The 23533-nt window shown below is 46.5% G+C and overlaps 1 protein-coding gene and 1 long non-coding RNA gene across 4 annotated transcripts in view; one reads left to right on the top strand and one right to left on the bottom strand.

Moving 5' to 3' along the window:
• Positions 1–23533, bottom strand: part of FAF1 (Fas associated factor 1) — a 306114-nt gene that overhangs the window by 4307 nt on the left and 278274 nt on the right. The window lies entirely within an intron of this gene.
• LOC123375844 overlaps positions 1–23533 on the top strand; it is a 37623-nt gene that overhangs the window by 2260 nt on the left and 11830 nt on the right. Inside the window, exons 2-4 of one of the 3 annotated variants that reach the window (XR_006581590.1) lie at positions 1347–1460; positions 7815–7988; positions 23125–23327. This is a non-coding gene — a long non-coding RNA (uncharacterized LOC123375844). Of the gene's footprint in view, positions 1–1346; positions 1461–7814; positions 8227–23124; positions 23328–23533 lie in introns of those variants that run through there. The other 2 variants (XR_006581591.1, XR_006581589.1) reach the window with 2 other exon arrangements.

A 23533-nucleotide genomic window follows, 5' to 3' on the forward strand; every position in this document is an offset into this window, starting at 1 on the left:
TTATAATTCTCAGCCTAAGAGGTACAGTGCACCTGAGAGAAGCAATTTTATTTCTCTGTTCAGTATAAACCTGTATCTAATTAGATCCTCTCTCGTTTCAAATCCCACAACCCCTTTATTGCAAAAGCAAGAAAATGTAGGTGGAGAGAGAGATTTGTTTGTATCAGGCAAAAACGGATTTGAAATGCAGCGCTGGGTTAATGAACACTATCCTCCAGACTGTAACCAGATGGAAACCTATTATTCACTTGAGTGTAATTAATGATACACATCCTAATCAAAACTCTTGGGTTTGCAAACTTCAGTTACCTTAATAACAACGATGAGCGATGTCCTTTTCTCAATTTCTTTATATGTGGGAAGTTAGTTAAAAGCAACATTGAGTACCTGCAGTAAGAAGCCTGTGCCACTTTTCACCCTTGATTTCCATGTGCTGTTTTTTAATTCACTGAGGGACAGCAGAGTTTGCAAATGTTTACACCATTACCCAATTAACTAACAATATGGCTCCTACATCTGTCAACAAACAAAGCTGTTGTTGCTTTGTTTTAGCTCCTTGGCATTTTCTGTTCATATGGGTCGCCATTGTACTTAATTATCACGCCATAACCCTTCTGCAGCTTCTACTTTGTTATTTGTGGTTTGTAAATATGTTGTTTACCAAAAAGAACAGAAGCTTTATTAGTGAACACACCTCTGACCAAAAGAAATGCTTCAACTGCTGAATAAATGATTAAATACAGGACTAAGCTAAAGCACCTTGTAACTTAAAATATCTTTAGCATTAGAAACCAAGAGAGTTGTATACAACAAAGATTAAAGGCCCTGTAAGAAATGTCACTAACACAGGTGTCTCTACCCCACTTTCTAGTGCGATTTATTCTGCTTAGCCAGATTTATATAGCTATTTCACAGTGTAATTCCAAAGACTGAAAAATTCTTTAGATTCAATTTATAATCTGTTACATTAATATGACATTAAAATAAAATCTGGCACTTCTAAAACTTTGCTCTGACGTAATGTCTTTCATTCATCATGCTTATGTGTGTGTGTATAATATATACATCTGAAGACTACTGTGTACTACATATGTTAAACTGAACAGAAAATGAGTTCAGAAATCCTGTTTATTATCTAAAGGTAACTTGCACATCACAGCCCCAATTTAGGGAAGAACTTAAGCATGTGCTTAACCCTAAGCACCCAAGTAGTCCCATCGCTCTCAATGAGACTCAGGCACTTAAGGTTCAGCACACACGGAAGTGCCTAACTGTTTACAAAATTCCCCTCAAATGAGGCATTCAGTACATTTGTTTAAGACTTGCTTTTTTCTTTTTATTCTCAGATCCCGTGAAATCTAGTTCCACACCAGTCACTAGCTCACACTCAAATGATGCCCCACTTATTCCATGGTTACAAAGGCAGATTGGGGATAGAGTTGGCCCAATGTAGAAGTCAGGTAAATGTCTTTTTAAATAACTTAGTGGTTTTGCAAAGTTTTAATTATTCTATATTTCAAGGGATATAAAACAAGAGCAACCTTTTATATATCATATAAAAGGCCCTGTCAGCTGACTTCATGCTCTATCAGGGTTCCATGTCTGACACGATGCCAATGGCTTAATGTTCATTGGGATGCCAAATAAAATGAGAGAAGGTGATGGGAGCAGCACTGGATGTTCAGGAGCTCGAAGTACATCTTAAAGTACAATAACGTGCGCTCAGTAAAGTGCTCAAGCTTATGATATTCTATGGAAATAACTTTCCTTGGTGTGTTTTATATTCTATACATTTTAATATCTTTTTATAGCAAAAAAAAGTTTTTCCTTCCAAACTCATTTTCTGCAGCATTGGCATGCTCACCTGAACTGACCTACGTGTACTGCTCCTACACATTCACATCCTGTACAGCTGCAATTTTACTGTTTACAAGGTATGGTTTCTTACCCACCCTAACCCTGCAGGGAAGAGATAAGAAAAAAAAATGGCTTAATGCCCAGGAAGGTCATTTAAAAATAATGAACTGAATATACAATTATTATAACACGTACTTGAGCAGCAAATATCACACCCTTCACCTCCCTCTACACCCTAGGACAAGGATCCGATTCTTGAGTAGCACAAATCTCTCTTCTACTTACACACGCATGAATACATTTCATGAATTAAATGCACAAAGAGTTCTTTTACTCTCTTTCCTAATCCCCCTAAGTATAAATGCAGTGAAAATTACTTAAATGCACACCTGGTAAAGGACTAAATCTGTTTACAAAACTATATTTTCACTCTGACACACAAACAAATACAGTGACTCCTTTCTACCTGTTAAAATAATAATCTCTGTGTGTAAAAGGGTTATCTGGATAATAGGTTCAACTGTGGGCACAAATAAAGTGTGTGTACTTTTATAGAAATAAATGCAATTAGATCTGGTTTAGCTGAATTCGCCTGAAAATACTTTTAATTTGAATGAAAGACACCTGTCATGTTAACAAATAAGGAACAATATTATATCATAGTTAGCAAAACGTGGCAAATAAAACATTACACATCTTGTTCACAATAAAAAGCTTTAATCCAGAAACAGTGAGTCACTGAGCTACTATACCTATATGTACCCAACTTCTGGATACTTCTAAAAACAAAATTTTAGATCCAACACACTTCTTCAAAGATGTATATTTAATCCAATAACCAATATTAACATATCCAAGAAAGATATGCTATAACCCGACCCCCACACTCCTAATCCCCTCCCCCCCCCAAAAATCCATATAGCTTTCTGGTAAAAACTGACTTCAGTGGAGCTATGACAATTTACACCAGCTGAGAATCTAACCATAGATCCTGTTTCTCCAGGCCATATGTGCCTGACATATTACTACCTGTCTGTCTAGATTGTAAGATAAGTGAGGCAGAGACCACATCCTCCTCTGTCTTTTATACAAAGCTGAGCACACCAACAGAGCACAAGAGCACAACACAAAAACAACAATAAACCAAAACCCAGTGTTGTTCGGTTTTTCAATTTTATAGCGAGTCTTGTGATATTTGGGACTTTTCTTTCAGCCTCAGCTGCTGGTGCCATATGATTACTTGAAAATCTCACTTTCAATTTTATTTAAAAAAAAAGGAAGTTTCTAGCCCTTGTAGTTGCAGAGAAAATGTTGAACATGTAAACCCTAACCGCTGCAACACCAGAATCCAAATAAAAGGAACCACATATTTATTATTTTTAAACGGGTCTTGATTTTTGAACAAATCTCATGAGTTTTTGGGACCTGGCTCATGACTTTTTAACAGCTGGAGTTAGCAATACAGTATAACCTCAGGGTTACGCACACCAGAGTTACAAACTGACCAGTCAACCACAAACCTTTATGCAATCAGGCAGCAACAGACCAAAAAAAGGCAAATACCATACAGTACTGTGTTAAACTACTACAAAAATAAAGGGAAAACAGCATTTTTCTTCTTCAGAGTAAAGTTTCAAAACTGTATTAAGTCAATGTTCAGTTGTAAACTTTTGAAAGAACCACCATAACATTTTGTTCAGAGTTATGAACATTTCAGAGTTACGAAGAACCTCCATTCCCAAGGTGTTCATAAGTCTGAGGTTCTACTGCACTGCAAAACAGTGTTAGACCTGCTCAGAGTGTTTGATGTCCTTAGATCTTTTAGTATTTAAAAAAAAATAAAACCAAACATATCCAAATGGCATCAGCAAGTTTTATCTTTTTATGCAATCGTGTATTGCTATATCTCATTTTTACAGCATAGTTCCACTGCAACATATGTGGCTTTCAACAACTTTGGACAGAGCAAATTAAACATGTTAATAATAAGAGTTTGCATTTACATCGTAACTTTTACCCAAGGATCTAAAGGCACTTTACAAACATTAAAACGGCTGTTGTGAATTAGGTATTATCCTTACTTGACAGATGGGTAAACTGTAGCAGAGAGAGATTATGTCACTTGGCAAAGGATACACAGTGAGTCAGCAGCAGAGTTGGGAACAGAACCCAGGAGTAGTGCTGGGTGAATAACTGAGTTTTCAGTTCTGTGGCAGTTCTGGGGGGAAAATATAATTGGTCTGAGTTGAAATGAATCTGAATTTTTTCAGAAGTTTTGGCAAATAGAAAAGGCCTGTTTCAGGTCAGTTCCAGAGCAAGGATTTGAACCTGGGTCATCCCAGGTGAGTGCCTTAATCACTGGTCTAAAGCTGATTGGGGAAGTGCCAGGGGGCAGCAGCAGCACCTCCTCTTCTGACACTACCTCTTCTGGCTGTTTTGTGAATAGTTGAAACTATTCACGTCAAATTCACAAATAGTTTTGGGTCGACTGAAACGGCATTTTTTGTTGAATAAAATATTCACCTGAAATATTTCACCCAGGTCTGCTCAGGAGTACTGGCTCCCTTGCCCTTGCTCTAACTTCTAGATCATACCCTCCTGCCCTTTATTACATCATTACATTGTGTAGATTGTTGCAGAATAGTTAGAACGAACTATTAGCCTGTGTGTGTTACAGACGGCACAAAGTTCTGGGAGAAGTTTAGGAAGCAGATTCACAGAGTATGACTCTTTCTTTTATGATGACCTATTACACTGAACTGAATGGAATTCTTGTACTGCACTGAATGGAATTCTTGCACCAATGATTTCAGTTGGACTACACGTAGTGAGAATTATAGTATGTAGTGTTTAATCTTGTATAGTGTTTAATCTTGCATAAAAGTATAATGTACAGTAAGAATGATCCAAGTGATACTGTACATGGTGAGATATGGGTAGTGTTTTGTCCATGGTTGTGACTAACAACAACATATATTACAATTATAAATGACAGAAACCAGCCTATTGATCTGATGGCATTTAATGAGCCAGATTTTGAATCCTTATCACTAGAGGTCAGAGAGCGAATATCTTCACCTTGAATGTTTGGAGGGGGCTGGAGGTGCGGAGAGATGAGTGTGCATTATGCCACTGCCATGGCACTCAGTCTACAGATGGATTTGGATAAGAAGCAAGGTTGGATACAGGGAAGGAAGGAGCATGCTCTAGTGGGCAGACTCTTCTGCCCATTCTCCCCAAGTATGACTCTTTCTGCCTCATCTCCTCAATGTCCCAGTCCCAATCAAGTCTCTCTTCCACAGCTGGCTCTTGTCCCAGTCATTCTCAGTCTCCTTGTTCAGCAAGTCCTAATCTCATATCTTGGGATTCTCCATCCCACTCCCAGTCCCCACCAGCTCCTTGTCACCAGTGCCCTTGCCCAGCCAGTCCCAGTTCTACCCAGATCCTCATCTATTTTGTGTCTCCATTCTCATGGAGTCTGGTCTCCAGTCACCCCAGAACCCTGATTTTCCATCCCCACTGGCTTCAAGTCCCAATTCCTCTCCCTGGGCACCTCACTCAGTATATTTCCCCCCACCCCCTTCCCCGCAGCTTCTTGTCCCAGTCTCTTCATCCAGCCAGTCCCAGTTTCTCCTCATCTGATCTCCACCTTTCCCTCAACTACTGGCTTCTGCTTCCCCCATTTCCATCCCTAGCCTCCAGTCTCCTGGCCCAGCCAATTGCCCTCCACCCCCCAGTCTCTGTCTTACCCAGCCTCCCAACCGAACTGCCAGTCCTAGCTTCCCTCTCCCCAACCTGGCAACCTCCAGCCCCGTTCTTCCTTCCTCTCCCCATACTCCTTTCCCCAATCTAATCCCCCAAGCAGGTACCGCCTTTGTCCCCTCTGCATTAGAATTGGGCAGCTCCCTCCTCTATACTGCCAGGGGTGTCACTGAGAAGAGAGGAAAGACTGCTCTCAGGGCTGGTGTACACTAATGCTGTAAATCAACCTAAATTATGCTAGTTCAGTTATGTAAATTACGTAACTGAAGTCGATGTAATTTAGGTCGATTTACACGGGTGTCTGCACCAAGCTATGTTGATGGGAGACGCTCTCCCGTCAACATAGCTTCTGTCTCTCGAGGAGGTGGAGTACAGACGTCAACAGGAGAGCACTCTCCCGTCGACTTAACGTGTCTTCAACAGACCCACTAAATCGACACTGCTGCATCAATTGCAGCAGTGCTGATTTAGCTGGTAGTGTAGATGTGGGTTAGGTGCTTAGACCTGGGCTGGCCCACAGCAGCAACTGCAGGGGAAGTCCTGCTCTTCCCAGGCTGGAGCATACACAGTGCAGATGGAACCTTCAGGGGGTTTAATAATAAAACAGCTGGGCCAAGTAATCCACCATCTGTACAGTCTCCCTCACAACTAATGAAATTGATGCATGTAAATTAGCTGTAGAGTAAGGGTGGTGATTTGTTGAGTTACTTCTGATATCACAATGGTCTAGGACTCTTTGCATGGCATAGATATATGCCTAACTATATCTGTACAGCTCATGGGTGTAAAGTCAAAAGGCTAAGGTTAAAAATTTGACAGTGACAGATCCTAGTGCTGATTGAACCTGGTGATATTCTGAAGAAAAAGCAGTCTCAGCCATGCTTGTAGCTGTTTCTGTTGCTTCACACTGACTCAACAGACATTCTAGGCTTCAGAGTGACACACGGACAGAGTGACAATCTTGGAATCGTACTACAGTTCAAACAAATCTCTATTGAGCACATGTAAACTGCAATTGTTCAAAGACTTATAACTTGGTCAAATTTGGGCAGATTTTTGCAGGGACAGCAAAAGAAATGTACATCTCTGACACAAAGGCTACCGCCCTGCCAAATTTCAAGTCCACAGCATGTAGGTACTAGAGCTTTTCAAAGAAAAGGTCACCAGAAATTTTTAACGTGCAAAACTATGTATTTTCCTTAGCCTTGCTCTTGTAAAGAGTTGAACCGTTTGGCTGAAAATTTCTGCCTGAGACAGACGCCCGGCACGGAAAATTTCAGTGTGAGCAGTCAAAAGATTAGTAAAGTTATAAGCATCTGAAAACTGGTTGGACAACCTTAGCATTAGGTGGTGCTACCAGCCCCACCTATAATAAACCAAACAAACATTCAAAGGAGCTTTCGAGATGTGGCCAATCACCATCTTGACTAATTTGCTTGCATGTTGTATCTGTTGGTTCTCTTAGATTGTAAGATCTTTAGGGGAAGGGTAATTTTGGGTAATAATGTAATAAATAATAATATTTCCTTGCTTTTACAGGTTAAGTTAGACCCCCCAGTGAATTTTAATTACTGCCCTTTTTGTGTGGGAAGGACAGGAGGTCATAAAACTTCCCATATCTTGTTGGACCTCCCTAAGACAATGACTTACGCCGGGGTTACGTTCCGCTGTCGGCGCGTAAAGCGAAAATTGCGTATAGTCAAAATTACATTGAGTGTAATGGCGGGCGGAATTGCCCGCACTATAGGTACAGCATTTAAATTTTTATTTTTCTCTTTTTTTGTTTTTTGTTTTTGCTGCACAAAGCTGAATTCGCGCATGCTAAATGCGAGTAAGATGAGACTCGCCTGTACAGGGTTTTAAGGATTTCACCCATCCTTCTGAAGGAGGGGCCAAGGGAATAAAAAACAGGTTGTTCCCTAATGCTTCAATATATGCCAACCTTTTCTTCACATAAGCTCATTACCTCTCCTCCCCATTGGCAGCAGCCAGCATCCCCCACTACCCCATTGCAACTAGAAAGGCAGGTAGTCATTAGAAAGACAGGAATGTTGCTCTGCACCAGTCACCAGGGGATGCTGAAGCTCAATGTGTGCTATACCATCCCTCTCTGGATGCTGAATACCATCTCTGCACTGCTCCAATACTTTTATTTTGACCAAATTCGAATTCTCAGCAATAACATTTCCTTTCAGGAGCGGGGAGGGGAAAGAAAGAGCGAGAACTCCCCTGTGTCACAGAAGTTTCCACCAGGAGCTAAACAAACCTGATGACCATCCAATCAAGACTCGCAAGCACTATGAGAGCTCCACCAGATGACACTCTTAGCAAAATACAGTGCTTCTGCATAGACTACTAGATGTAGATTGGTGAGAAAGTACTAGTCTGTAATGGGATATATATGCATTTAATTATGATTGTATAGAACAAAAATCCAAAAGGGTTTTTAATACAAGTTCAAAGGATGGTCTCAGACAGGAGAGTGATGAGCACTGTATAAAAACATGACCAATAGATAGAATCAATAACGTACATAGGACTGCTTTTGCAATTTAGTTTGATGTATTTGCTTATCCAGTTATCAAAACAGCAGGAGATCATTTCATGATCTAGTAACCAGATAATGCATTTTTAATGTCTTAATGTTACCAAGGCTCTTTATGGGTGTTTTGATACAACATTTTTTTCCTGTGTGCAAAAATGTATAGAATGAATGTTAAGTGTGAACCACAGGTTGAAAAATAAAAAGTGTCTTAAGGTACGTCTACATTCAAGCTAGAGGTGTAATTTCCAGCTTGGGTGGATGTATGCATACAGCTCTGATCAAGCCAGCTTGCTAAAAATAGCAGCACATCCACCGTGGCACTGGTGGTGGGACTGGCTAGCTGCCCTGAGCACAGTCCCGCCCAGGACCTGAGGTATGCACTCGAGTGGCTAGCCCATTTTACATAAGAAATATGAATGATGAAAACCTACTGAAGAGATTACATGGATCAAATTACATTTTTTCTCCACTTGCAGAAATCATGACAAAGAGGAAATGCATCATTAACCATGCAATAAAATGAAAGAGTTGTAGGAGCCTCTTAAAACTCGAGAAAAACATTTATTTCACTAGCTGATTTTGTCCTTTTGTACTGCGAAAACACTGATTTATGTCCTAGAGCTTAAAATAAAGACAACTTTTGAGGTTTATTTTAACGACTTGTTCGTGCTCCAGGACTATGACTTATAGTAGCACAGTTCTGCAAACACTTGGTTAGTTAACTAGGACTACAGATTTAGTGCAAGGTTTATTTACATACCTAGCTTCTAAAATTCTGCAATGGAGTAATGTGAACTTAAAAATATATTTGAAATCCAGAAGATGTGGCTCATCAGATAACTTCAAGATAGATCAGGGGTCGGCAACCTTTCAGCAGTGCTGTGCCGAATCTTCATTTATTCACTCAAATTTAAGGTTTTGTGTGCCAGTAATGCATTTTAACATTTTTAGAAGGTCTCTTTCTATAAGTCTATAATATATAACTAAACTATTGTTGTATGAAAAGAAAATAAGGTTTTAAAAATGTTTAAGAAGCTTCATTTAAAATTAAATTAAAATGCAGAGCTCCCCGGACCGGTGGCCAGGACCCGGGCAGTGTGAGTGCCAGTGAAAATCAGCTCGCGTGCCACCTTCGGCACACGTGCCATAGGTTGCCTACACCTGAGAGAGATCAAATACTGGGCTCAAACCTATTTGTTAGGTTTCTTTATGTCTCAATTGTTTCATTTTAATGGCTTAACCCCTCGATACTAGAGCATGATCTCCAGTGACAGTAGCAGGCACACTGTAATTTCGTAGTGCAGTGAAGAATCCCAATCCTAGCTATTATCCAGTGAAATGAGCATCATCTCAGTGAAGTAACATTTGATTTGAGCTGACACTTCAACTTTTTACACTCGGAATCCCATCTCCATTAAAACAGCCAAAGGTGCTGCAGTAGCTCTGTAACCAGTTGAGCTGGCAGGCAGGCCTCACTGAAGCTTCTACAGAGCTGGTCAGTACCAGAGTGCTACTGGATATGAGCACAGTATAGTACGAGTCCTTCCACGTATGGCTGAGAGCATTTCTTTTCTGCACCCTGCTCATCTTTTCCTAGCCTTCCAGCAAGGTGAGGGGAGGAGAAAGGAAGCTAAATCCTAAAGCTGTTCCTGGACCTAGGTCTTTTTGAGGATTGCACACTATCTAAAGAGCTAATGGCTAAGCTATTCCTTGAAGGCAGGAGTAGGGTGACCAGACAGCAAATGCCAAAAATTGGGACGGGGGTGGTGGGGAATAGGAGTCTATATAAGACAAAGCCTCAAATATCAGGACTGCCCCTATAAAATCGGGACATCTGGTCACCCTAGGCTGGAGTAGCTCTGGAACTGACAATGCCACATAAACTCTTCCGGAGCACCCAGCTCACAGTGGAGGGGTGCAGGTTACACCATCCCATAGGAAGTCTATGCAGCTGGCCAGAAATACTGACTGGTGCAGGGAGAGGTATGGCCCTGCCTCCTTTGGGATGGCTTCCACTACAACAGGCACTAGGGGACATGGCTCCTGGGGGCCCCCAGGGACTGTGCTCATGCCTGGCCCTTGGAGAGGACATAAGGTACATAGGGAGGGTGATGATCCCTCCCCTACCTTATACACCTATGCAATGATCAGGAACAGCCGGACCCTACACCTACTGAAATCCTGATCAGCACCTGTCTTGCTGGATGCACTGTACAGTGTGGGTTAGATTCAATCTATTTTAGCTTTTAGGCGAAACAGATTTTCCCCCACCCCCATTTCTTCAAACTGCTGTTGGAATTGGCTAATTAAAAGGATTTAAACAATCTTAACACTCTAAACAGAGCAAACTGGTTCTGAATTATTAAGCAACATTTTAGATGCATTTGAATAACCTTAGGTGACTTAACTGCCACCTGATCCTAAGCTATGGCTCAGATAAATAAATGTGAAATAGTGTAGAAGTCTTAGCTTACTACGGCTTCCAGATACAGTAAATAAAGAGCTTAAGTCTCCAGTACACTGTCTGCAAAAGACACTCTAAAATAAATGGTTTACACTGGTGTACACTTAAAGTGGAAATCAAAGAAAAAACTGCAGGGTTTAATTTTGATTTCCAGAGGAAACTTGTAAGCACCGAATGTACAAAGCTCCACCAATGCCCTGGCATGGTGCTATGGAGTGCTGTGTTGCTGGAGGTGGGGTCTTTCAAATACTATGAAAAAGCAAGGTCAGGAACATTCTGGTTAGTCATTAAAGATGCCATAGCACTTTCGCAAGCACAGGCTGTTAATGTTGATATCCTGGCCAAATTCCAATCTGGTTAATTCCATTCTGTTCCTGTAGTATCAATTGGATATGGCATCCTTCACTTTCTGATCTAACATGTCAAGAAAGGCCTGCTCTGTAAGATGTACAAAGGCCTCAGGAAGACTTCTGCAGACTTCTCCATGGGACGAAGTGATAGCATACTGGGCTCCGGATGGATTTTGTAGCTGGCACACTCGGCGGACTATCACTGAGTTTAGCTGGGAGGGCTTGCACGCTGGAAGAGGGCTCATGGAAAGGCTAAAAGGTCAGTGAGTACTGCTGAAAGAGCAGACTCGTTTCTAGGGCTAGCTCTGCTTTTTGCGGTGTTGTTAAATAGCTGCTGTGTTAACATGCAAGAGGAGGCTGCATTTCAGTGGTGGGTAAAGGGATTCCTGGAAGGAACCATAAAAACACATGTAGACTGCACGAAAGCCAACAAGCACATTTCACATCAAATACCAAAAGGGTACCCCCGTCCTTTAAAAAGGCCTGTTTATATACACACACAGCCTCTGCCCATGCAGCTCACGACAAAACGGCACTGAACTATATTCACAGTACACGTAGCATTGTAATCAGCAGGCTAAGCTTGTATTTACAATACAGATATTTCTACACAAACGACTTATGTGGCCAGAAAAAACAAACTTCTTCAAAGGTATTAGTCAGGAATCCACTAAGCAGCCAGATTCACTGGTGTGAAATACAGCTTTGGGCTTGGCATCCATTTTGCCATGGCTGCAGTACTGAAGGATAAACGTGGTTAAGTATTCACTTAGTGTCAGCGGATGGACAGCATAGTCAGTGAGGAAGTCCAGTAACAAGTCGCTGCACGTGCTTAAATGCGTTGGAATGTTACTGCTGTTTTTAAACAACAAGTAGTGTCTAGAAAAGGTTAATCTGTGTATTTACTCGTGTAGAGTTTGTATTTACAGTAGGGTTATGATACCGACTAAGTTAGCCAAGCATATCTGTGTAAACAACAGGAATATAGAACTAATGAATTTTTATTTACTGGAGATGTGGAAATATTTCAACATTTTGTTGGGACATCTGAACTGAGAGCATTAAAAAGAGTATTTTTTTACAGCTGGTTGAAAATTTTCTGAATGAACAGTTTTCTGTCAGAAAATGCTGACACAAAATCAAAATGTGTCAGAGGAATGTATCGATTTTGTCAACATTTTCAATGAAAAATTGTTAAAGAGCTTTATTTTGACATGGTCAAAGTCCTGTATTTCATCTTTATTGTTTCAACTTTTATTATACTTTATAAAACACTGAAATAATGAAGTCGAAATGAAGTGCTTTGACCTTATCAAAATAAAGCGTTTTGATAAAAGCATTTTGATATTTCCCAAAAAGCTGCGATAAGGGTAGACACACTGTCCATGTACCAGTGAGTGTTACAAGGGACTAACTGTGCACAGTATTTAAATACAGGAACAATATAGCATAAAGAGCAAAAGGCTTGTTTTTGTTCTGTTTTAAGTAAGCTGGAAGACCTATAACATGGGAGACATTTTGGGATTGCTCTTCACTTTGGTTCCACTGAAAATGGGATTACATGCCTAGATGGAGTAAAGTTAATTAGCGATTAATGGGATTCCACACATGCTACTTCAGACTCTGGCTAGAGTATTGTTTCAGCTGCACTGGTGAACATTCTTTGTTATTTTGAGAATAGCAGTAAAATGAATACAAGAAATGGGACGTTTCCTGTTTGTAAGACTCCATCTCCTCCCTTGGGCAGCAAATTCCCAAGGTGAATTAGGATTCCCAAAGTGTATTAAGATGATAGAAAATTAAAATGAAATGCCGTCATTTATAATAAAATTAGAGCGCTTCTTTTTAGTATGAGAGGGGAACACGTTTGAAAGCTAAGCTCCAAGAAGTAACCTAATTAACCACACATATATGAACTGAAGCATTAACAACAGAAAATGAATTCACTCATTGGATGAAGATTCACATACACCTAATTTCTAAACTAAGCAGCAAATTGCTCATACACAAGTGCCAGAAATTACACTCATGTTTGATGGCACATTTTCAGGCAACCGAGTCTCTGAAGTCTATGAATTATGGATACTGTATCATAGAGAAACAATTAATACATTTTCTTTCTCAAATGCAATGACAGATATTTTGGTTTAGCATAGTGTATCGTCATCATTGCATCCACTTGTGACACACACATTGGTGCACTTTACATGGTTCAGATTAAGAGAAAAATAGCATTCCCCAAATTTAGGGAGCAAATATATTATGACCATGCACTCGCTATCTAGTGTACTGTGACAGGGAAAACAATATAGCCAGTAGGCTAAATGCCAGTGACCCCAGAACTTGCATTTTAAACATGGCTAGGCTCAGGCTTTATTATATTAATTATACATTATTAATAATGCCACCACCACCACCACACTTTTCATCAGTACATCTCGAAGCGCTTTACAAAGCAGGCCAGTGTCATTAATTCCATTTTCCAAGTGGGGATACTAAGGATTTAGTTTCAAAGTACCATGAAAAACTGCTCCCATTTTCTATTTTATGGCAAGATCAGAGCAAGCCAGAGGGTTAGGCAAACTGGATGGCCAACTTGTGTGTCAAAGGACAGGGAAAGCAGTGGAATTAGTGATGGCTGGTTGTCCCCAATTGTTTATCTACCTTCCATCATGACAGTAATTGCTTAAATAGCAAGTGCTTTATTTTTGGGGTCATTAATTCAGACTGACTAAAGGTACAATGTAATAATTTAATAAAATTAATTGTCTAACATCTGGTCCTGGGCAAAATTCCATACCACTGTGAATGATCTGTGCCCTGTACAGTTCATACCTATCCAACTATCTTGTAGTTGGCCAGCAAATGTAACAACCGTGCTAAAAAGCAGAGTGGGCACATTTCAGGTTCCACTGGGTTGAGTCTATTAGTTCCAGAGATATTCCCTATTTTTAAAATGAGGAATTCTGTTAGAACCAGTAGAATCTTTCTAACTGGTGGAAGTTTTTAAGGGCACCCAATGTATGGTGTTTATGCTGCTTTTAGGGATTTGTCATTTATATATTTCAGATAAGTACAACACTTTCACATTAAAAGGTGGAGAATTTTACCTCCTCCCGCTCCCAGCCCCATCCCCACACACAAAAGAAGTCCTTCAGTATCACAGTCCTATATGCAAACTAGAACTTGACAAGAAATGTATTACATAGCAAGGAGTTAGAGGTTGATCCAATATAAACGCAAGATTGTAACTAGCATTGCATGCCCATCTACCATGTATAGCAGGAGTGGGCAAACTTTTTATTGCGAGGGCCACATCTGGGTAGGGAAATTGTATGGTGGCCCATAAATGCTCACAAAATTGGGGGTTGGGTGCAGGAAGGGGTGAGGTCTCCGGCTAGGGGTGAGGGCTCTGGGGTGGGGCCAGAAATGAGGAGTTCAGAGTGTGGGAGGGGGCTCTGGGCTGAGGGTGTGGGCTCTGGGGTGCAGGAGGTGGCACCGAGGGGTTCGGAGGGCAGAAGGGAGATCAGGGATGGGGCAAGGAGTTGGGGCGTGGGATGGGGTCAGGGGTGCAGGCTCCAGCAGCGCTTACCTCAAGCAGCTCCTGGAAGCAGTGGCATGTCCCCCCCTCTGGCTCCTACGCAGAGGTGTGGCCAGGCGGCTCTGCATGCTGCTGCATCCACAGGCGCTGCCCCTGCAGCTCCCATTGGCCCCGTTTACTGGACAATGGGAGCTGCAGGAGCGGTGCTTAGGGCGGGGGCACCGTGCGGAGCACCCTGGCCGCTCCTATGCATAGGAGCCGGAGCTGGAACATCTCGCTGCTTCCGGGAGCCACGCGGAGCAAGCCCCCGACCCCATTCCCTGGCAGGAACTCGAGGGCCGGATTAAATCGTCTGAAGGACCAGATGCGGACCCTGGGCCATAGTTTGCCCACCCCGGTGTATAGAATACCCTGAAGTTTATTATTTACAATACCAAAATGCCTTCAATATTTGAATTAGGTCGCTCTTCTAAATTAATAAATTGAAATATTTTTACCATACATAGTTATACATGAGATTGATATAAACTAATTTATTTACTAATAAAAACAGCAAAAGGCCATCCAGCCTAACATGTCCGCTTCCTTTAAGATTATTTTAAACCAACCTTCCTACTGCCACTTAATCTCCTCCACCATTCTTTTGGCACACAAATCTAGCCATTGCTTCATTCGCTTTACTGTTTTTTTTTTGCTGTTTTTACTTAGTATGTTTTTACTTACTTGGGTTTTGCCCAAGATCCTAACTCATCAATGTACTTCGTTTTCAGATGATCACTCATTAATCCACTACCAATGTGAAATAATAATAAATATTTAGGCAAAAATTTTCCAACTTTTCTTCATCTTGATACTTATATAGCAACTCTCACCACAGTATCTAAAGCCTAAAGCTGACTCATTGATTCCAAAGGTTGTTGCAGGTGCTCAGCAACTTTGAAAATTAGGCTATTTATTTAGTTGCTTAAATATGATTTAGGAGCCTAAAATGAAGGCACCCAGTTTTGCAAATCTTGGGTTTAAGATTTATGTAATGTTTTCCATCTGAAGATCTTAAAATGCTTTATGAAGGTGGGTAGATATCAGTATTCCCATTTAATAGAAAGAAAACGGAGGCAGAGAGAAGTTAAGTGACTTGCCCAAGGTCACACAACCGAATCAGTAGCAGACATGGGAATAGAAGCCAAGTTTTGTGACTCCCAGGTCCTTTTATCAATCCTCCGCCTCTCTTACTTTATGTTGCACTTTTCATCCTGAAAAATCCAAAGAAATCTATCAATTTTATCATTATTTTGCAAGTTACAATAAGGTCAGTGATGTCTATACTCTTCTAATGAGAGCACTGCCAAGCTAACAGGGCCTCTACTTTGGCATTCCCTGGGGCTAGATAAACTGCTTAACATTGTCCATAGTGGAAAGAGTACTTTTCTCCATTTAATGAGGCTGCTGTGCTGAAGCACTAGGCAGGGATCGGCAACCTTTCAGAGGTGCTGTGCCGAGTCTTCATTTATTCATTCTGATTTAAGGTTTCGTGTGCCAGTCATACATTTTAACGTTTTTAGAAGGTCTCTTTCCATAAGTCTATAATATATAACTAAACTATTGTTGTATGTAAAGTAAATAAGGTTTTTAAAAAGTTTAAGAAGCTTCATTTAAAATTAAATTAAAATGCAGAGCCCCCCAGACTGGTGGCCAGGACCCGGGCAGTGTGAGTGCCACTGAAAATCAGCTTGTGCCCCGCCTTCGGCACACGTGCCATAGGTTGCCTACTCCTGCGCTAGGGAGTCTCATATTGAAGATGCCGTTGTGGTGGGGTTTTAGCGGGTGGGGTGGGAGGCTAGTCTGTGTGTCACGTAATGTGACTCCTTGCTTCCTTGGGGCTCGTGCTGTAGTGGGACCTGAAGGGAAAGGGGAGCAGGATTTAGATCACTGACTGACTGGTGAGAAGAAGTGCAGGGGAAGATTTGGACACTGCCAAGTCCTCTAAGTGGTTTGCCCCTTAACATTCCTTCTCCCCATTGATTTCAGAGTGTTTGAATGGCATTCTTGGGTGCATCCCTTTATGGAATTGATATTAGGTTGATAGTTTGTGCATTGATTGTGGTTTGCTGGCTTCCTAACATGCGTAGGGGAGTGCGGAGATTTATGGGACTGGAAGGCATTTCCCCACCTCCCACTTCAAATCTGTTTCTCCTCTCCAACAGATATAAGTACCATCAAAATAAACGTGCATCTATGTCTTTTTCAACATCTCTTAACTGCCTCTTCTGACAGGTTCTCTGATTAGAAAAAGACGGTTACTCACCTGTAGTAACTGGTGTTCTTCGAGATGTGTTGCTCCAATCCATTCCAGTTAGGTGTGCGCGCCGCGCGTGCACGGCTTCTCCGGAACTTTTTTCCCTAGCAACTCCGGCGGGCCGGCTGGCGCCCCCTGGAGTGGCGCCGCTATGGCGCTAAATATATACCCCAGCCGGCCCGTCCGCTCCTCAGTTCCTTCTTACCGCCCGTGACGGCCGGTCGGAACTGTGGAGTGCTCGTTGGCCTCCACTGCCCTAGCTCTCCTATCTTGTATATATATAGTTAGTTGTTTAGTTAGTGATTAGAGTTATTATAGTTGTTATAGTGTAGTTGTTCTAGGTTTTAGTAAACGGTTAAGGGGGGTTTCCCCCCCTTTTCCCTTCCCGGTGCGGGCTCATGCCCAGGGCACCGGGCTTCAAGCCCTGCGCTGTGTGCCAAAGGCCGATGCCAATTGGCGATCCACACGACGCTTGCCTCCGTTGCCTCGGAGAAGGACATCGCACCGACAAGTGCGTTATCTGTTCTGCTTTTAAGCCGCGGACACGCAAAGAACGGGACTACAGGCTTAAGCAGATCCTTATGGAGGCGTCGCTCCAACCTTCGGCACCAGCGGCGCCGGCGCCGAGAACCTCTTCGGTGCAGAGCGCACCAGCGGCACCAGCCCGCTCCGGTACCGAGGCCCCGCAGGCTCCGCCTCCGGCGCCGAAGACCCGGCACCGCTCACTTTCGCCGACGAGAAAGCGCAAGCTCGCTAAAGCAGTAGCTAAGTCCCGCGCTGCAGACTCAGCTAAAGTGCTCGTGCCGCCTGCGCCCACAGTGGTGACTGTGCGCAGGGCAGACACCGTGCCGTTGACTCTGCAAGAGCCGTCGAGTCCGGCACCGCCACGCTCCCCGGCACCGTCCGGTGTTGAGCCAAGGCTACCGACGACGCCGGAGACGTACTCCTCCGCGCGTGAGCTGATACAGCTCGTAGAGGCACCGAGCCTCCGGCCCCCGGCGCCGCCGGTGCGGGCTGTCCCGTCGGCAGGAAAACCGGCGATGATGGTCCGACCGCCATCCACGGACCGCCGGCACGATCGACGCTCTCGGTCCCGCTCAGGCTCCAGGAACCGACGCCGGTCACCGTCTAGCCGCTCAAGATCTCGGCACCGCTCTCCGTCGCGGTACCGATCGCCATCTCGCCGCCGGTCGCAGTCCCGGTACCGATCGTCATCTCGGTACCGGTCGCACTCCCGGCACCGGTCCAGGTCTCGATCGCCGTCGCGTCGACACCGCCGGAGGTCCCCGTCTCGGCACCGTTCCCGGCACCGGAACTCCCGCAGCCGCTCCCGGCACCGCAGGTCCGGCTCCCGGTCGAGCTCCCGGCACCGGTCGAGCTCCCGGCACCGCGGGGACCGATGGTCGCGGTCACCCTCTCGGTACCGGACGGACGGACATCGGGCCTCCATACCGCCTGGTGATATCCCACGGGCCTCGATTTCGGGCTCCGCCCCGCCCTGGCCGTCTCGCCCGGCATCTGTCGCCTCTGGCGCGGACGGCACCGGCTCCTTGCCACCAACCCCACGCGACCACCCTCAAGGGGCTCAGCAGTGGGGCTTCTGGGTGCCCTGGGGTCACCATGAAGCGCAAGTCATTCCGCTTCCCCCAAGAGACGTTGCCGCGGAGCGCAGAGTTCCCGAAGCGACGATCAGTCGCCCCCCGGAGTCACCTCTCCGCGAGCCCTCGAGGCCGCAGGACCGCCAGTCCCCGGTCCAGCCTGCCCCAGCCGAGGCGCCTCTAACGGCCCCTCCCATGGAAACTATCGGACAGGCTATATCCTCGTCATCGTCCCCGGACGAAGCGGTGGCTGGGACTTCTGCCAAAGACCCGCCCCCCATAGACCTTAAGGCCCACCAGGAGTTACTCCGTCGGGTCGCGATGTCCATGGGCCTCCCGGTGGCAGAGGTCCAAGAGGATGAGGACCCCATTACTAATGTGGTCGGCTCGGACACTCCTGTGCGCGTGGCGTTACCTTTTGTTAAGACTATACAGAAGAACGCTGCCACGCTCTGGCAAACGCCCGCGTCCATCCCTCCCACGGCTCGAGGGGTAGAACGGAAGTACTCAGCCCCCCCCACGGGCTATGAGTACTTATACTCGCACCCAACCCCGGACTCGCTTGTTGTGCAGTCTGTGAACGGCCGAGAACGGAATGGCCAACCGGCCCCGGCGCCCAAATCTAAGGACGCTCGGAGGATGGACCTGCTAGGCCGTAAGGTCTATTCCGCGGGCGGCCTGCAGATGCGAATAGCCAACCAAATGGTCCTTCTAGCCAGGTATGTGTTTGACATCATGGCATCCCTGGCAAAATTCACCGAGCTCCTGCCGACGACTGCCCGTCAAGAGTTCTCGGCAATGCTCGAGGAAGGGAAGAAGTCCTCCCGTTCGTCCATTACGGCAGCCCTCGACGCGGCGGACTCGGGAGCGCGGACAATAGCAACAGGGGTGGCGATGCGGCGCATCTCATGGCTGCAATCCTCCACATTACCACAGGAGGTGCAGTACACGCTGCAGGACCTGCCGTTCGACACGAAAGGGCTGTTTTCCGAACAGACCGATTCGCGGATACAGACCTTAAAGGATGGGCGTATTGCCATTCGAACCCTTGGCATGCACACGCCGGCTCCACAACGCAGGTCTTTCCGGCAGCAGCCCCCTCGGTCCTTCCAGCAGCAGCGTTATCGGCCGTATACGCCCAGACGTCCTGGCCAGAATCACAGACGGCCTTCGGGTAACCGTCGGAACCAGTCCCAGGCCTCTTCCAAGGGCCCTCAGGGGTCCAAGCAGGCCTTTTGATGGGACGCCCGAGGACGGCCCATCACTCTCCCGCTCGGATCCCCCCCGTTTGTTCTCCAACCGCCTCTCCTATTTTCGTTCGGCGTGGTCCCGAATAACATCGGACAGCTGGGTTCTTCAGACAGTCCAGTCGGGATACCGTCTACAATTTGTTACGCCCCCTCCTTCCCACCCACCCTCCCTGTCCCTCTTCAGGGACCCCTCTCACGAGCAAGTCCTCTTACAAGAGGTTCAGACTCTACTGAGCGTGGGTGCCATAGAGGCAGTGCCTCCAGACAGGCGGGGCAGGGGATTCTATTCCCGTTATTTTCTCATCCCCAAGGCGAAAGGAGGGCTGCGTCCTATCCTGGACCTTCGAGAGCTGAACAAATACCTGCTCAAGCCCAAGTTTCGCATGGTCACCCTAGGGACCATCATTCCCTCTCTGGATCCGGGAGACTGGTTTGCCGCCCTCGACATGAAGGACGCTTACTTCCATGTCGCAATTTATCCCCCTCACCGGCGTTACCTTCGCTTTCTCGTCAACAACGACCACTACCAGTTCGCCGTGTTACCTTTCGGACTTGCCACGGCACCGCGGGTATTTACAAAGTGCATGGCAGTGGTAGCGGCGGCCCTCCGTCGTCGTCAGATGCATGTCTACCCCTATCTGGACGACTGGCTGATTCGGGGGCAGTCACAAGAGCTGGTGCAGCGCCAGGTAGCGGAAATCCTGTCCCTCTTTCAACACCTCGGGCTGCTTGTCAACGCCGAGAAGTCTACCTTGCTTCCGGCACAGCGGGTGGAGTTCATTGGAGCGGTTCTCGACTCCTCTACGGGCCGCGCCTGCCTGCCGCGGTCTCGACACCTGACAATGGTCTCCCTTATCCGGGAGCTCGTCAACTTTCCGACCACGACGGTGCGGTCGTGCCTCCGCCTCCTGGGTCACATGGCATCGTGTACTTATGTCACCGCATACGCGCGGCTCCACCTCCGTCCGTTCCAGTCGTGGCTGGCGTCGGTGTACCGCCCGCATCGCGACCACATCGACATGGTGGTCACGGTCACCAAACCGACCCTCGAGTCCCTTCGTTGGTGGCTCGACCCGGAGATCGTCTGCGCCGGAGTGCCGTTCCACCTGCCTCGTCCGTCCGCGACACTGACCACGGACGCCTCGGCACTCGGTTGGGGGGCTCACCTGGGTGGCCTTCACACTCAAGGCCGCTGGTCGCCCCAGGAGCTCGCTCTCCACATCAATATCCGCGAGCTCCGAGCGATCCGCCTTGCATGTCACACCTTTCGGGCCAACCTGCAAGGCCGCTGTGTGACAGTGCTCACGGACAACACAGCGGCAATGTTCTACGTGAACAAGCAGGGCGGAGCCCGCTCGTCCCCCCTCTGCAAGGAGGCGATCCTCCTGTGGGACTTCTGCGTGGCCCACTCCATTCACCTGGAAGCGTCCTTTCTTCCGGGAGTGCAAAACACGCTGGCCGACCGCCTCAGCAGGTCGTTTCTCTCCCACGAGTGGTCCCTCCGTCCCGACGTTGCATACACGATTTTCCAGAGGTGGGGGTTTCCCCAGGTCGATCTCTTCGCCTCCAGGGCGAACAGGAAGTGTCTCCAGTTCTGCTCGTTCCGGGGGCACTCGCCGAGCTCCCTGTCAGACGCTTTCCTCTATCCGTGGCAGACTCACCTCCTCTATGCCTTCCCTCCGTTTCCACTCATGCACAGAGTGCTCCAGAAGCTTCGGAGGGATCGAGCCACCATGATACTCGTGGCTCCAGCCTGGCCGCGGCAACATTGGTACACCCTGCTGCTCGAGCTCTCCGTTCGGAAGCCCATCGCCCTCCCATTGTGGCCGGACCTCCTCACGCAGGACTTCGGCAGACTCCGCCATCCGAACCTGCAGTCCCTCCATCTTACAGCTTGGTACCTGCGTGGTTGACCGACGCAGAGAGGCACTGTTCGGCGGCAGTACAGCAAGTCCTGCTAGAGAGCAGAAAGCCTTCCACCCGCACCACCTACATGGCGAAATGGAAGAGGTTCGCGCTATGGTGTGACCAGCAGGGGCTCAACCCTTTCGTGGTACCTGTCACTACCATCCTAGACTACCTATGGTACCTCAAGGAGCAGGGTCTGGCGGTTTCCTCCTTGAGAGTCCACCTCGCCTCGGTGTCCGCCTTTCGTTCGTCGGTGGAGGGTCGAACCATCTTTTCCGATCCGTTGGTCTCCCGCTTCCTGAAGGGCCTCGACCGCTTATACCCGCCAGTGCGCCGCCCGGCACCGACCTGGGACTTGAACCTCGTCCTGGCCAGACTCATGTGTCCACCATTCGAGCCTATGGCCACGTGTTCTCTCCTCTACCTCTCCTATAAGACGGCCTTCCTGGTTGCCATAACATCGGCACGGAGAGTCTCGGAGCTCCGAGCGTTGACGGTGGGCCCCCCCTACACCGTCTTTCACGCGGATAAGGTGCAGCTTCGTCCTCACCCGGCCTTCCTACCAAAGGTGGTCTCGGCCTTCCACCTTAATCAGGACATCTTTCTCCCGGTCTTCTGCCCGAAGCCCCATGCTTCGCCCCGGGAGCAACAGCTCCACACCCTCGACGTCCGTCGGGCGCTGGCGTTCTACATCGACCGGACAAGGTCCTTTCGGCGTTCCACCCAGCTCTTCATCGCAATCGCTGATCGCATGAAGGGCGAGCCGGTCTCTACCCAGCGCATTTCCTCCTGGGTGACTCAATGCATCAGGTCATGCTATGAGCTGGCTCACGTGACACCATGCCGACTCACCGCTCATTCTACGAGAGCGCACGCATCGTCCGCCGCCTTCCTGAGCCATGTCCCCATCCAGGACATCTGCAGAGCGGCTACCTGGTCTTCGGTCCACACCTTCGCCTCCCATTACGCGTTGGTACAGCAGTCTAGAGACGACGCAGCCTTCGGCTCTGCGGTATTGCACTCCGCCACGTCTCACTCCGACCCCACCGCCTAAGGTAAGGCTTGGGAATCACCTAACTGGAATGCATTGGAGCAATCACTCGAAGAAGAAAAGACGGTTACTCACCTGTAGTAACTGGTGTTCTTCGAGATGTGTTGCTCCAATCCATTCCAGACCCGCCCTCCTTCCCCACTGTCGGAGTAGCCGACTGACTGACTGGTGAGAAGAAGTGCAGGGGAAGATTTGGACACTGCCAAGTCCTCTAAGTGGTTTGCCCCTTAACATTCCTTCTCCCCATTGATTTCAGAGTGTTTGAATGGCATTCTTGGGTGCATCCCTTTATGGAATTGATATTAGGTTGATAGTTTGTGCATTGATTGTGGTTTGCTGGCTTCCTAACATGCGTAGGGGAGTGCGGAGATTTATGGGACTGGAAGGCATTTCCCCACCTCCCACTTCAAATCTGTTTCTCCTCTCCAACAGATATAAGTACCATCAAAATAAACGTGCATCTATGTCTTTTTCAACATCTCTTAACTGCCTCTTCTGACAGGTTCTCTGATTAGAAATCAGTTTTTCTGCCTTTGAGACGTGGCTCAAGACACGCCAACAGATATCTACAATCCCGTTCACAGTTCCGTCACAATCATCACAAATCAAGCCTGCTCTCAAGAGGATGTGTTTAAGTACAAATATTTCTACAGCTTTTTGGGCGGGTTGCAATTTAAGATTACTTTTACAAACTAGATTCTAATCCTGAAGCAACAGATGGCTGTTACAAAATAGCACGGCAAACACTCTGAGTTGAGTCCTATCCTTAATGAACTTCCTGCAGAGGAGGAGACAAGGGTGAACCTAGGAAAGTGCCCCACACACTGGGCTCTCATGGTGCAAAAAGGACGTAAAGCGAGCTTAACCAGCCACCTGAGGATTTCCCCGGCATGCACAATCCCCAGGTGACA

This window comes from Mauremys mutica, chromosome 8 (genome assembly GCF_020497125.1).
Source record: "Mauremys mutica isolate MM-2020 ecotype Southern chromosome 8, ASM2049712v1, whole genome shotgun sequence".
Lineage (NCBI taxonomy): Eukaryota > Metazoa > Chordata > Testudines > Geoemydidae > Mauremys > Mauremys mutica.